Below are 13694 nucleotides of genomic sequence, written 5' to 3'. Positions count from 1 at the left end.
AACCAGTTTCCCACTCTGAAGAGCAGCATTACATCATGAGCAAATGTTGTGAAAGACATTTGGTGCTTTGTCACCAGCCTGGATCTCATCCTATGAATTGCTCATTTTAGTTTTTACTTGCATGTTTGTGATAACTGAATGACCAGTTCGTGAAGCTATAGCCAGAGGATTCAACCACAAATGTCTTAGCTATGGACATTCAGTATGTGGATAAAATACAAACTTGTGAAGTCAGTTGGATAAAGGTCAACATAGTAATATTAAGGAATTGTTTTGTATTAGTTGCTCAGCTTTGACTAATATTCAGCTGCCAAGTCAATCTGTGGCTGGATGAATCAGTCCCAAAACATTTTGGAAAACTAAGCATGTTACAGCAGATTTACACAGACCTAGACCCACGCAATGACTTTGGACAGTTAATCTCACACATATTTCTTTTAAGTACTAAAGGAATTGTTTTGTCTGTAAAATGACAACTCCAGCTGTCATCAAAGGAAATTCAGTTTACTATCATCTATGATCATTAAATCCTCACATTTGAGAAGCTAGAAACAGGAACTGTTTAATATTTCCTGGATTTCATGGCTCAAAAACAAGAGAGCAGCAAGTGATAAACTCAAATGCTTCTTCAAATCCACCATCCCTTCAGAATTTTATAGGAGGCATCACCAGTAGACACCATGTCCATGTTCTGTTGCCCACAGACTATGGTTCAGTAAACCTACAGTGCAGGCAGACTGTATTAAAGAGTGCTGGAAAAAAAGGAAATGACCTTGTTTGCATAGATACAAGGAAAAGGATGGAGAACCATGCACGGGAGTGGTGTGCTTCAATATGTTGCTAGTAAGTTCGATACACACTGAAAATAATGAAATAATTAGTTTAATTTGAGTGACAGCAGCAAGTGAAAACAAGCAATCAGTTCAGTTTTTACATCAGGTTTGACATTTACCCAGGCGACACTGCTCCCACAGAAGACAAATAATGTTAGGGGCACAGATGACGGTTTTACAGCCATGTAAATATGTTGTACAGGGAGAACAGGGGAAGGGAACAAGTATGGATACAAGATGCATTGTTGCAACTATTGATTTCTTTAAGGATTAGTGTTTGGATAGGTCATTTCAACTATGAAGAACATATGTGGTTTATACTGTGGTGTCTTGCTTGCAGACGCCACAGGTCCTTTTATTCTAGATCAGCTTACAGTATCACCTCTGCCTCCTGCTTTACCAGTTTGGTGCAAAGGCTGACTAATTTGTGTTTCCTGTTTCTAACTTCTGACATAAACAAGTACAGATGGAACCTTCTACATCCATCCTTGCACAATGACTCAAATCAATTGTCTATTTCTCCCTGTGAGGAATGAGCCGATTGGTTGATCTCCCTTCATCACCATGATCACGACCTTTGTACCAGGAGACTCTTGAGGTCTGAATGCAATGAGGCAGTCCATCACCGCCCAATTAGCCTTTCACAAGATGGAGATACTGAAATGAGAGTGGGTGTTGGTTGACACTGCCTATGAATAACAAATACTTTCTTAGTGTGCATATGTAGAGTAACTGTGCAGCTGTGGCGGCTTTCTCAATGCAGTGAAAATATCACCATGATCACTGACTGTGTATTTTATATTGGTGATGTCTTTGTATGCAACTGTCCTACAACAAAAGCTAAATGCTTTTTGGAGCAAAGAGAAAATAGACAAGCTCACAATATAAAGAGTTATTGTGAAACAAAGCAGTTTTCTAAACTGTTCTGAGATCATAAATGAAGTGTAAATTGATCATAAAATAATAGTCGGGGGGAGCCCTGGCTGTAGTTTGCTGCTGATGAAAGATTTAATTATGTAATCTCATTTTCTTCCAGTGAGCAGAGAACACACCGGAGGGATGAGAAGTGTAGCCTCAAACGCACACCACACACACTAGCACATGTACAACTTACAACGTGACAGGCTGAAAGCATGTTAACAAAGGTGGCAGGCAAAAACAAGGGAGCTAAAGCTTCGAAATACAATGTCTTGAAGATACCTTAGGTCCACGTTACACCAAATAATCACACAGTTTTACGGATCATCTGCCGATGAAAACAATGAAAATTCTTAAAATTGTTTTAGCAAATATTAAAACGGTCTTTGTTCAGCATCTGGGACATGAAGGCCTGGATTCTGAAGGGAATGAGTAATGGCCTCAATGTCCAATGCACTTACAGCTGCGGCATTCAAATTTTATATATTTACAAATGACTATGTCTAATGTGAAAGGTGTTCTCCTCGTGCCCCCCCACCAAGCAGCAGTTTCAGAGACAAACCTGATATACCCAATGTACACTACCTGCCTTGTACAGATATTGTGTTGTTTAAATGGAGCTTTTAGTAGCTAAAGAGCCAGATATTTCCCTCAGGGGTTGGTGGAGACCAAAACAGAGCTAAAAGGTCAGTGAAAATTAGACTAAACAACTCCATGAATATTATTATATACTCTGTGTCTGCTGAATGTGTTTGCTAAGACATTCGCCATGAAAACATTATGAGGTGATAATATATCAGCTTTGTGTTGACAGATTGTTTACGTTGACCTAAAGACAGCAAAAAATCTATTAATGTAGGTAGATTTTATTAGCACCCTTGCATTGTACCTGGATTATTAAGGTGATCATATGTCAACATTGTGTGGCCAGAAATATCATTAAATGCAGTAGGGCTGTCCCTGACTAAGGATATACTGTACATAGTTGAATCAGAATTGTCAAGTCTGCCTATAGTTGATTGATAGTCATATCATATGATTTTGTGACATGATTTATGGCTTACACTGTACATCTCTAGCTAAACTGAGGCTTATTGTTGACCCTTTTCTCTCTGCTCGCCTGCCATTAAACTGACTTGCGCAGCACCACGACGTGCATGCCGCATCTCCCCTATTTACTGGGAGAAATGCCCAAATTTCAAATAATTGCTGCAAAATATATCTCCTGATGCCGCGAACTAAGGACAACCAGTGGAAACTCAGACTGATATATAGTACTATACGATAATTGTACTAATTTTCAAATTATTATTATTTTTATTGTTTGATATTTTAGTAATTGTTTTGTTTTTAAATTTCACATTTGATACAGATTTTTTTTTGTTTTTTATAAATTAATTAAATGTTTTTTTTTAATCTATTAATATCCACACACGTTTACGGTTTTATATATTTACTTTATTTTAATTTATAATAATAATTATAATAACACACATGTTACTGTTTCATTTATTTAGTTTTATTTTATTTTTTAATATATATTTTTTAACACACACACACACACACACACTTACTGTTTTATTTATTTATTTTAATTTAATATATTATTTTCATTTTCTCACACACACACACACACAATTACTTCTACGGAATATTTATATTTGATATATTTTTTATTATATAAATATATTTTATATATATATATATATATATATATATATTTATTTTTTTATTTTTATTTTATTTATTTTTATTTTATTTATTTTTTATTACTTATTTAATGAAATGTATTAAATTAATTTTTCTTATGTAATTTATATGTAGCTTTGGCAATATTGTTGTTATACATTCATGCCAATAAAGCTGATTTGAATTTGACAGTCGAATAAGGCAACGATTCTTTGACTATTTGGGGTCAGCCCTAAAATGCAGGTTTGATGTAACTCCTCCTCATCCTGTTATAGAGTGGTAGTCTCTCATAGGTACTGTGGTTCATGCTTCAATACTTAGAGCTAAAAGAGAACCAATAAGGGAGCTATTAGCTGCTGTGTCATATACCACCATCTTGAAAAGATATTGACATATCTCCGAAACTTCTGCTGACATCCCAAACAAGGGCTTGTGGGATTAATTTTGCCGTGTTCACATGTCATTATCTATAAAGATGTGATCATGCGATTATTTCATCCCTGATAGCTACAGCAAAAAAAGAAAAAATGCTGTGTTTTTGAAAAATGAACCAGCACAACTCAGAATCTTTGGTGATATTTTATGAATCTAAAGAAACTTTATTGATCTACAGCACAGTCTCCCTCTTCAGTAGAGTGGTGTATATTTCATTTGTAAATCTCCAGCTGCCACTGAGGGAGTTATAACAATATTAGTCCAACTCTGACAAGGCAGTTCTTTCAACACCAGTGCTAAACTGCCGGTCATATCTCTCGCTGATAGCCTTGAGCATTTAATAATTACTCTTTACTGCACTGTTCAAACGCAAACGTTAAGAGCATCTGCTAAAGTGAGCTGTTCAAAATAGGTTTCCCCTTTCACATCAGGCCTTGGCACTTGATAATAGGGACATTTTATTTAGTGGAAATACAAAACCCATTTAGCAGCTGACAGTTTTTGGCAGGGAAAAAGATAAGCAGTTACTGGGCTCCGAGAAGATGGATGAGAGGAGAGAAGCCAGTGAACAGTTCATATCCAGAACCGTGAACGCTGCCCTTACACCACTTGACTCACAGAACATTCACTGAATAAACTAGCTTTGATGAAATCCCATCACACTCACAGCTCCATTTAATTTCTTGACAGTATGAGGTAGACATAGTTACAATATTTTCCTCTACTTTCTTTTGCTTTCCTGATGAATAAATAAGACCTATGAAAATTTTTATCCTTGAATTTGACAGTCAGCTAACATGTTTACTTAAACAGATGTCCCCATTGTGTTTTTGTCATTACACCTTTTGTAAAGTAGTCATTAAGTCCACATGATTAGATTTTGATCTGGTTCACCTACTGCACACTATGGACCTTGTTATGACTGGTGGATTTATGTGTGCAGTGTGAAGCAATAAGGTAGGTGTCGAACTTCTAGAGGCCCAGGTGTTGTTTCAGCATATAAAAAGACCCCAAAAAACATGTTTTTATTTGAACTGGACAATAACTGAGATGCTACAGCTGAAAAATATTTGGTTTGAAAAGCATAAAGGACAAATATTTTGCTCCTTTCCAGTGAGTTTAAAGAATGCAAGCATTATAATCCATAAATCATCTAGTATCAAGCTTAAAAAAAATCATTCCGTTCCATTAAAGCTAATCAATATTTTTTGTAATAAAAATGGGTCAAATTACTACATGTATGAGAAAGATGTAACAATTATCTACAATTACCATCTCAGTTCTACGAAACATTTAGCAATGTTTTCTGGGCCACAACTTTACTGCTTTGATTCAGCCGCTCATCAACCTTGTTTCCAGCTGCTGCAGACAGCTGTTTTCAGGACAAAATCTCTGATAAACCCACTGTACACTTCTTGTCCCGCTCCAATTAGCACACAGACACAGTTAGCCACTAGCTGGTGAACATAGCATTTAACAGCTAAAGAGCCAGATATTTTCTCAGGAGTTGGTGGAGACCAAAACAGAGCTAAAAAGAGATTGAATATTGTATTTCGGTAGCTAGAAACACAACTCCCAGTAGATGCTAATGCACTTGCTGTTTGCTAGATGTGTAATAGGCAACTGATTGCAAACACATTCCCCATTTCAACTTTATGATTATAATGTCAATGTGTAACGCTGCTGCTGAGAGGCCAAAATTCACTTAATCCGGGTTTACAGCAACATACAGCTACTTTAAACAAACACAACCAACACTCAGTATATTAGATTATATTTCTTAGTAAACTATATTTTTATTTATCTGCTGGGTTGCTTTGTAACATGAAGAAAGCTTTACGGAACAAAAACAGTCTCTGGCAAGAACACACTGAAACGAGTCAAATAGTGATGTTGAAAAGCCTGAAAGTAGAGATCCAAAAAATACGGAAAATGTCAAATATGTCAGGCTGAATTTGGAGTAAATGTGTATAAAATGACACAAGACATCCAGAATTTGTCCATTTGATGTCACAGTGGAGTCATAAAAGCATAATGTTTTGGGTTTATAGTAGCTTCAATGAAGAGTTGGAACAAGCCTGTTTTAAAATAGTGATTAAGAGGAATTTTGACAATGATCTCATTTATTTACTATAATTCTGGAAATAACAAAGATGAAAAGAAGAATTAGAATTAAAAGAAGAAGAATTACTTCATGCCTCTAAAAGGTTTCTGTTAGTGTAGCTCTCAGTGAGTGCTCGATGTAGATTATTTTCCATTTGAATTTCTCCCATTTTTTAAAAGTTGCATCTAATTAGCAGCCCATCGTTTGCTGCCAGGATGAATCACTCCTGTCTCCAAATATAACCTCAGCTTTCATCAGCACGCATTAACACCTTCACACATACACACAACTTCATGCATTAACTATACACCTCCGTTAGGTGCAGTAACCAATATTTTTCTCCATTATTTATTCTCTTCTCGCTTAACCGTTTGGTTGAAATAAAATAATAGTTAAATTAAAATATTCCAGTCCAATGTGACATGTTCAAACGTTTTGTCTTACTTACTAAAATCCAAAGATATTCAGTTTAGTATCACTTAAGAAAAATAAATATATACAATTTAGTTGGAACCAATTATTGTTTTGCTAGAAAAAAATAATAATTTAACTGTAATCAGATATTATAATAGGACATTTTTGATTAATCTGTTATTGATAGACTAATTGATTCAGCTCTCATCTTCATCACACAGAAACATACAGTGAAGTAAGGCTCTGTGGTTAAATCTACAAGAATGTTTTTCTAATTTTAATATGTATCATGAAATGGTAAATACATGCAAAATCCCAATGTATCAAATGGAAATCATGAAATGTGGTGTACTGTACTGTACAGTTAATCCCTTGATAAATTTAACAACAGACTTTTGTAAAAAAAAAAAAAAAATAACATGACATACTGTGTCTGTACTGTGGATTTCATGTTACTGCTTCAGTCTTTTGTCCACTTACATTTACACATTTACACACTGAACTAAATCTTGATGCTCATTTGACGGCACAGACGCCGCAGTTAGCAAGTGTGACAGAGATGGACATGGGTGATGATTGTCTGTGCGAGCCAAAGAGTGGAAAAGAAATGCACGTGTGCATGTGTGAGAGATTAACACAGCATGTGTGCATGTGTGCATGTGTGCATGTGTGCATGTGTGCGTGCACATGTGTGTGCGAGAGAGAGAGAGGGAGGTGGGAATGATTGGGTCAGTGGTGAATACTCAGAGCTGCAGATGGCTGGTAATGTCATGCAGCGCTGAATTAATTTCTCTTGACATCTTTGATTTCTCGTTGTGACACACGGTGAATTTTCATCTCTCATAGATTGTCCCCAAGGCTCAGCACAATCTTGATCAAGATGACATGCTGATAGAGAAACATGGGTGTTCAGTGAAATATGATGAGTTCATTCCCGAAACAAAATCATCAGCTTAAGTTTAATATTCAGCATCTTTCAGAAATAAAGACTGGTCTTCAAATTACATTCTCAATCTGTTTATTCTGGACTAAGAGGTTGTCTGAGGTTTTTTTCCAGACTTATTGTTAGTCATTTTAGAACAAAACTCTTCACATAGTTTCTTAGCAACACCAACCGTCGCAACCATTGTGATGATAGATGAAATTGTGGCCAACGTTCTTTCTGAAGTCAATCAAAGTCAAGTCATAACCACTTAACAGGAGTGCTGTTTCCAAGTTCCTGTGCTGCTTTTTGTTTTATGGGTTATTTGAGGGCATGTTTTTTTTATGAAATGCAATCGCTACTAGAAAACGAGGGAAAATATGTCTATTTACATAAGTGTCTTACAGCACACTGAGATAAATATAAGATACTGCTGAAGCACACAACAATAAAATGTGACTTTGTATTCAGGCTCAGTCCACTGGATGGCCACTGATATCTCTCAGAGTCTTTTCTGCTCTCATGAGTGCATCAGGAGAGTTGCATTCTGGGTTGGGTCACCACAGCCCACGCACTTGCTCTGTTTGAAGATTTCACCCACAAACCTCAGTCAACAAAACACCTACGCTCATAATAAAGCACACTGTCTGCTGTCATGATGGGCTCAGACTACAGGAGGAGATTACATTCAGCCGTATGTTCATTTCAAATAAGCTTGCCAAAGTGGAAAAGAGACAAGGCTGCTGATTGTCTATGTAATATAACATTAACTGTAGGAGGATGCTGCTGAGCTGTATGAAACAAACTGTTTAAACTGTTCCAGCATAGTTGCTTTCAACACATGCAGTTTATGGAAGCGTTCACACTCACTGTTTTAAATACCTTTTACAACATTCCATCCATCCGCGACCCTGTACGCGGGGGGGCTGGAGCCAATCCCAGCTGACATTGGGTGCAAGGCGGGGTACACCAGTCCATCGCAGGGCTACACATAGACGAACAACCACTCACCCTAAGGACAATTTAGGGTAACCAACGGCGGGAGGAAGCCGGAGTACCCGAAGAGAACCCACGCAGACACGGGGAGAACATGCAAACTCCACACAGAAAGGCCGGGGCAAGCGGGGTTTGAACCCACTTGCTGTGAGGGGACAGTGCTAACCACCGCATCACCATGCCATCCATTTTTTCTCACTAGAATTACTTGTATTGACTCTTTTTAGCAAGCACCCTATGGGTTGAATCAATATTATCCTCTGGTACTATTCAAAAATTCTTATTCCTTTGACACATATACACACACACACTGACTTTTTCTCATGATTCTGGCCCAGACAAAGCCTCTTGTGGTAATATCATCTATCCTCATCCATCAGCTACTCTGGTCTGCGCTTTCCGGGGAGTCCTGCTCAGGCTGTGTGAAGTATCCCTCAATTATTCATGTCTTGTTTCCTGGCCACAAGCACAGAGGTGGCAGAGTCGACTCGTCCCTCAGCAGTGATGTATTGGTGCGATAAAAAAAAACTCTTGGTCCAATTCCTGCTCATCAGCACCGACCACAGTTGGACATCTGCACAGAGTCACGGAAGTGACAGTTTTATTCAGCTGCATCATGTTCTTGCATGGCTTCAGGCCCATCAAGGCTAACGACATAACAGCAGCCTGAGAGTAGGGTGTGATGATTGGATGTTAGGCTTACTGGGTCATAGCTCCTCCCCAGCTGCAAAGCCCCCTTTGGGAAAATCTGCAGCCTACATGAGTCACATCATTGTTACCCTGCTTGGGCTCTTTCAGTGTGCACCGTCACCCTGGTGGCACCAAGGCAGCTAGCAACGCCATGTCAAACACAGTGACGTCAACTCTCTGCATCCATTTTGGCTTTGCTCACTGCAAAATGGACAAAAGAGGAGTGAGACTGAGGGCAGCTGAGAGGTGAAGTTCAAAACCTGCTGCACAGTATAAAAAGTGTTGTGCACAATACAGCTTTGTGCACAAAATTAGTTTTTCACAGAATGTATCTGCAACTCACATTAGTGTCATTTTCTAATGTTTAGTACATTAGCATTCACCACTTGTGTCTGTCTCTACAAATTAATAGTGTTGTGACCTGCAGTCATCTCAAAATGTCTTTCTTTAACTGAAGGTGTATGAAAATGGCTGACCTGCTGAGAACCAACAAAGGACAAATGTAAAACTAAATTCAAAATGAAAATGTAACATATTAATCATTACTAACACAATATCCTCAGGCTATGAAGTCAACTACAGAAGAAACTATGGACCTTCTTGAATAAATTTACATTTTGAGACTAATAAAACTAAATAAATCTTTCATTGGCCAGGCGTGGCTACACATTTTGATAAATAAACGCAGGTCTCAATCAGATGCCGGGTCTGGTTTTTATAGAAGCTCTTTGGATGTGTAAAGCCTCTTGTTGTTAGGTATACTTGTTGTCACTACACACTTGCTGAACAAGAGTTTTGTGCAAAAGGAATTAAAGGCCTCTCCCATATAGATGCCTGTTCTAGATATAGGCAGGTTAGGTTCAGTGATTGAAGCAAATAAAAGCCCAAACTATTAATAATAATAAAGATTTATAGTAAATGCTGACGTTCACCATTTTAGTTAAGTGTATTAGCATGCTAACATTTGCTAAGTAGCACACATACAAGTAAGGCTGAGGCTGGTTTGAATGGCATCGGTTTGGCAGGTAGATAAAATGTCAGGGAATAACCAACGTTATCACAAGTCATCCTAAGATGAACATGACTATTTGTACCAAAATTTATAGCAATCTATAGTTGTAAAGACATTTCACTCAAAACCACAAATGTGAACTTGTCACTTGAGCAATGTCAAAGTTGTCAAATTAGCAAAGTCAGAGGATCGACATTAGGGTTCACATCTGAGAACCATGAATGTCACCGTGAATACAAAATTCAACTCAACTCAGTGAAAACTTGCTGCTGCTAGTGCTAAATGAAAATGCAGGTGATCACTAGTCAGTAGGCTTCATCCTCTAGAGACCATGAATGTCTGTACAAAAGTCTACGCTAATCCAATATATGTTGTAATAGTGACATAACTTTCCAAAGTCGTGGAATTACTGACTTTGCCATAACACAACCGTGGTGGAAAAAGAAAAAGGCCCTGAGATGATAAAATCAGGTGAACATGCTTCGTGTTAATAGTGACTTATGCACTTCATGACAGCACCACTACTTCCAAGGAGAAAGTGAATTCTTCCTAGATGCCAAAGAATATGTATGCCAAACTCTCTATGCAGACATCATTACCACTGCACTCTGCAAATGTTCTGCTGCAGCTCTTCTCTCTCAATGAACAATGGGTGTAATGTTTCCTTCATGGTTGGGTGAATTAAATTTCTGCCACTACAAGCATTGCTCTTGAATCCATGTGCATCAAAGGCCATTGCGTTTGTGCTGGAGCTGCGGCGTGTGTCCTCTCATTACTGTATCCAGTTCAATCTACCAAACACTATTCTTTAGTAGTGGAGTAGAAAAGAGGACATACTTTACTTAACAGGTCTCTTGAAAGGAAATTGGAATTAGGTAACCTAGTAATTACAGGTGAAGTAAAGACAACAATCTGAGACATATCTGAGTCCATACTGTGTATTAAAGAAGTAATTAAACATTTTGCAAAATATGCTTATTTGCTTTCTTGGCGAGTGTTGTGTATCAAGCATGGTGCTGGAGCCATTAGTGAAGCTCACTTATTAACATATGATATGCCATTTGTTTAATCTGTACACAAACGGAAATATAAAAAGTTCTGGCTTTGCTGGGAGTTATTTGCTGCCAGTCTTCAAATCTCTATGCTAGGCTAAGCAAACTGCCTCCTGCTTCAGCTTAACACATAGGTATGAATGTGGTATTAATCTTCTCATCAGCAAGAAAGCAAAGTATATTTTTCAACACATCAAACTATTAAAGTAATTTATTTGGGTTTTTCTGAAAGAACTTGCAAAGGTACAATTTCCTTGACAAAAAAATGCAAAAATGTGACATTTAAACTGAAGTATATATTAATTTATTTTTCTAGATTTAGCTAGAAAAACATTGCCGCACAAATGAACCAGCATTTCCTTACAGCACAAATCTAAATGTTCAAAGAACCGGATGGAGAAGTTGAGGAGGATATCTGTACTCTACTGCACCTCAACCTGTTTTTTTATCTGGCACCATTGCCCAGCTGCAGCGAGAGGCGAGTTGTAACTTGTGACAGGGCTAATCTCTGTAGACAGACCGGAGCACGGCCCAATCAGCAGGGGTAGCAGGCAGAAAATGAGAACACCAAACAGAGAAGCTCCCTTAGCTCCTTCTGGTTTCAACTGGAGCTCCTATGTGTTAAGCTGTGTAAAATCCTTTAAGTGGGAATGCCAGCCTCACCTGCAACACAGACATCAACTCATTCTGCTTTTGCTGAGTGATGTTGAGTGATGGTTCAGGGCATTTTAAATATTTTCAAACATCTAAAGGGATTAGGGCTGCAAATAATGATTAAACTGCAGATTTCTAAAAGCGATGTTTTGATTTGGTTTTACCACATGCAGACTGCATCTTTTTACAGTTACTGCACTATAATATAAGTTGGAACAAACATCACTGTCACAGCCGCTTTTTGTTGTACAGTGAGTGACACTGATTCATGGAAAACCTCTAGACAATGATATGCACTATTAAGAAAGTCCGGGGTCGAATGCCGCCGCTGGCTTGAGCCTCTCTATGTAGGTATGATTCACCCAAAACTGCATGTCTAAAGGCTCCAGCCCAGCACAACACTGCACAGGAGTAGAAAATCACCAATGCATAATTACCACTACAAAAACAGGGAAGTAATTCTTCCCAGAGAATGGATAGCTACAATATTCAGTCACAATCACTGGTTTAAAGCAAAACAAAAAACAAAATTGCCAACAGGATACCTTTGATTGCTGTGAACTACTTTAAAGAGGAGCTGTTATACTGTATGTCAACATAAAGATGTTACCAATGCGCCTGATACAGGCTAATTAAGAAGCTGAAAGTGTCAGACTTTGAATCACAAACCATAAATCTTTTTTTTTTAAAGAAAGTCAGAATGCTGCAGGTTTGCAACAGTAACTGCTTCCCTTACTGCAACCCTGCATGTGGACTGGATGCAAAAATGGCTCAGAAACTGCCTTAGCTGCGATCATGGCTGCCAAAGGGACAAGACAAAAACACATGCCAAGTCACCTCCAAACACAGAATACACTATACATCCATGCCAAATATCATTTTCCAAGCATATTCCTCTTTCAAACAAGCATTAAAGGACACAACAGCAAACAACGTCTCCCTGGGTCGTTTTAGCAGCACTGACATAAACCACCGCAAAGCAACACCACAGAGGAAAGCAGGGGGAAAACTGCTCATCACTCTTTCTCCATCACGTTCTCCCCGCTGGGTTTCCACAAGGTCATTTTGGCGCACGACGCAGAACAGAGCACTCAGCTACACTGACACCTTTGAGCTTACCCTGATATCGTACAGACAAAATGTAACAACACAAAAGCAAGAACAACTTTTTTACAATCTGAGAAAAAGTGCGGTTAAGGCAGAACCACAAATTTATGACCGTGTACTAAAGAGAAAAGGCGGAACAGGCGATGGAGAGGGGCAAGGGTATCGGTGCCAATAATCATCGCCAATTAGACAAATCTGGATCCATGCCGGGATGCTGGTCATATGTGCAGTTTAATGACATTAAACATTCGCAACCCCCTTATATACAGTCTATGGTAACTCCCTACAGCCCCCCAGTCCTCCCTGCTTCCGTTTTAGGGTGAATTCTGCGTTTGGATGATGATGTTCGCCCTTAACGCACAAGACCTCCCCGCAACAATAACAACGAAGAGCGCATTTCGCCGTAATCCAATCCATAAAATCTTAAAATCTTGTGTGAATGCAACATTTCAAACGAATAGCCTACATTTTCTTATTATTAAGTCGACTTATTCCTTGATTATCCTTCGGGTACGGGATTAGGGGTCATCGCGTTGCGGAGCACAGGCGTATAAACTCGGTTTTCAGTGATAAATAAATATCTAGTTGTATCATAACCACATGTAAATCTTCCTGTTTTCTTGTATCTGGACGCACGGTCGAAAACGGCAGCAGCTAAGGAAATTAGGACAATTAAAGCATGAAAAGGAAGGTTAAGATGGACTTTCACATTTTAAGACAATTATTCATTTTCTTACCTTTTGCTTGGAAGGTGAGCGTGTTTAGGGTGACCGAGATTCGCTTTTTTTTCTGTGCAGGGAGTCACCCCGAGTACCTGAAGCAAAAAGGTCCTGTGTGTCCCTGTGATGTACACTGACGTAGTAGCAGA

General features: G+C 38.4%; 1 protein-coding gene across 1 annotated transcript in view; it reads right to left on the bottom strand.

The window, feature by feature from the left end:
• sv2a (synaptic vesicle glycoprotein 2A) overlaps positions 1–13694 on the bottom strand; it is a 51044-nt gene extending 37350 nt beyond the window's left edge. The window contains exon 1 of the mRNA XM_046045465.1: positions 13564–13694. The gene's annotated coding sequence lies outside the window, so the exon portion shown is untranslated. The remainder of the gene's footprint in view (positions 1–13563) is intronic.

This window comes from Micropterus dolomieu, linkage group LG03 (genome assembly GCF_021292245.1).
Source record: "Micropterus dolomieu isolate WLL.071019.BEF.003 ecotype Adirondacks linkage group LG03, ASM2129224v1, whole genome shotgun sequence".
Taxonomy (NCBI): domain Eukaryota; kingdom Metazoa; phylum Chordata; class Actinopteri; order Centrarchiformes; family Centrarchidae; genus Micropterus; species Micropterus dolomieu.
This window is presented reverse-complemented; position numbering and strand designations above follow the sequence as displayed.